The following is a 3,187-nucleotide window of genomic DNA, read 5'->3' as shown; positions in this document are numbered from 1 at the left end:
CAAGCGAGGACCGTGGTGAGACTACGCAAGTTTGTCTGCTCTCGGATCCGGCCAACATAGGCCCTTCCCCCCGCAGCCGAGCACCAGCGACTTCTCGCAGAGTGCCAATTTTTGTTTTTTCCTAGGACGGCGAAGTCATGGCCCGCCCTACTCTTCCTCTGATTGGTTAGTTTTCGCTGCCTTCATCGGTGGGGTTGGTTCAGTTTAGACAGGACGAGTTTGATTGGGTAAAATCTAGGGTAAGAATGTAGGAGTAAGCCAATCAGAGACAGAGGAGGGCGGGTCGTGGTTTTGCCATCCTAGAGGGAAAAAACATCGCACCCCGGTTGGAGTCAAATACCAGACTTCCGCTGCGGCTTTTTACAATAAAATCCGCGTCGAGGAACAGGCAGTTTTGTAGAGCAGAAGGTAGTAAACAAGGCTAGATTAGTACTTCCAGGGGCCCCCTCATACAGTCTCGCCGCACAAATCACGTCCATCCGATGTTACCCACCCTGGCCATTAAAATCCACCTTAATTGTTTTGAGCTTCGAGTCAAGCTGACATGTCACATCACACACCTTATGGTCAAAAGCTGAATAACTAGTTGAGCTGGGCTGGGAGCAGGTCTGAATTTGACGGTACACTTCAATAAACCAAGTGCTGTAATCGTAAATTCACTCACAAATCAGTGTATGGCTCGAGAAGACGGCAATATTGGTCTTCTCTGAAACCACCCACCCATACAACACAACAGTTGTACACTACTACTACATGTGACTGCATATTGCCTACAACAAAGCCATCCCGACTCACACACAGCACAGCTGATTGCAGTTTTCAAAATAAGGGTCACTAAAGTAAGCGACGCAACTTCGCACACTGCAAAAACCAAGATATAATGCACTTGACAAATCAACTCCCACACACAGGCCTATAGCAGCATCACACCACAGTGATGCAAAACACGTTAAACTAACAGCTTATCAAATAAACTCACACACAATATATATAGACCTATGCATATTACATTATCTGATCACCCAGTCACAACAGAAAATACTACTAAACGCACGTACACAGAATAATGGTTCTTACCATCAACAGTTCTTTCTTTCCTTTTCCTTTGCAAAGTCAGAGATCGGGTGCTTAAAGTCCAGCTCCTTCACAAACTCAAATTCGAGGCATCAAAGAGCGCTGAAAGCCTCTTTACTGCAAATACGACTGGATTTTTTTTTTATTATTATTATTATTTTTATTGCAGCCGCTTCTTTCTCTTCCTTTAGTTTCGTTTAGGCTTCTCCACTGCGCTTTTGGTTACAGCTGGCACTGTCCGCTTTCCACTAAGTGATCTTTTTTCCCTAAGTGATAATTTTTCCAACACACCAGATGATACAAACTAACCACAGACTATTATGACCTGCTGACCAATCGTCACTTGCCCAGCCGTCAAAAATGAGAAATTAAACACTCTAAACAAACCTGGAGCATCACTTGACATTATTTACTGTATTTTTAATTAATGCCCAAAGTCGTCAAATACTGGTACAACATTTCCCTCCACTGCCCACCTGTTTCAAAAGATGCATCTTATAAGCAGTAGTCATTTACATCATTTTTTTAAAGATACACTGTATGTCAGTAAAGTTTATTCTTGGTTTCATTATTATCATTTTCCACTGAACTGTGGCAACATCATGAAGGGATTGTGATGCAAATATTCCTATGCAGGAACTATAATCAGATAGAAAAGAGTGAACGTTGATTTATCTGAGCATATTATTTTTTCTCACCTAGGTTTCCTGCTCCATACCTGAAGCTGTGTGGGAAGCTGTTTCTGTGTTGGCCTTTTATACTTGTAATTTCATCCACTACTTGAAATCTTATGACAGCCACAGCACAGGACCATTGATTCATTGGTCAGCAACCATCATGTCAAATGGCTGCACATCCCAGCAGTCATTGTCAGAGCATCAATTGACCTCTATATGTTTCATTTAACTGATAGCTACTTCAAAGCTAAAGCATTTTTCCAGTGTGTGTTCTGATATCCATCTAATGCCCTCCTCAAGAGAATGTGTAGTAGTAAACACCTTAATGCAGTTACTGTATTTGGGAGATAAAGACCCCTCCTCCGGTAAAATCTTGCATGTCTCCTGGTTGCTTGACTCAGCTCATCCCTCCTGTTGGAGCTGGTTATCGGCCTCTTAAAGACACAGAAGCTCTGTTCATACTGTACAAGAGCAAACCTCAATTAGCAGTCTGTCAAAGCAACCTGCATCAGTTATCAGGAAATAAATAACTTTGCAATTTTCCACCTAAAACTAGTGCTGCACTTCATTATTTATATGTCCAAATTACCAGTAAAAACTCAAGCTGATACTTGTGTCATTCTTATTAAACTATTTTGTCTTTCTTTTCTTTGTGAAAACAGTTGATCTAAATGAGGATGCAATATGAGCAAATATAGAAAATAATGATGAAGTATTTATTTTGAGACACATCATTAGGAAGTGGACTATGACCTGTGATGTCACTGATGGCTGCTGATCAGGCTGCTTCTGTGACAGGATTAATGCTTGGCTTTGAATAGTCAAGGAATCAACTCACATTTCAATTCCTATTTCACATGCACACACAAAGAAACATATCCACAACAGAAGAAGAACAAAGGACAAGGTCGATGTTTAATTCTGAAAACTACAAAGCTCAAAACAACAAGCATCCAACCAATCAGGAGTTGTGTGATAAATGATCAAATAGCAAGAAATATCAAATGACAAAAGTTAGAATATCCATTCACATTTGGAAATGAATTCAAAGAGGACACTTTCAGCTTAATCACAGAAATACAAAAAACAACACACTACAATGATAGACTTGTGATCTTTTGGCAAAATCCACACCCCTCTTAGAAAGTCTGAAAGAACAGTCTCTTTATCGTGCTTGACACTCTGTACTTCAGCTGTTTCAAGTAACCAAGAGGAATATTACATTTCATTGATTGCAAAACTGTGGAGACAGACACACCGGTTGCATATGAGCAATGAAGAGCTTTATGTTGACAGTGCATACGGCAAATATTTTATAAAACACTGAATCAAAGTTACTGAAAAAATGACAAAAATATGTACATCCCTGAAATAAACAGCAAAATCAAACTGAATGGAAAGAAAACATGACATTCTGTGTGCTAATAATTATATGA

Source organism: Scomber japonicus, chromosome 4, assembly GCF_027409825.1.
Source record: "Scomber japonicus isolate fScoJap1 chromosome 4, fScoJap1.pri, whole genome shotgun sequence".
Taxonomy (NCBI): Eukaryota; Metazoa; Chordata; class Actinopteri; order Scombriformes; family Scombridae; genus Scomber; species Scomber japonicus.
This window is presented reverse-complemented; position numbering follows the sequence as displayed.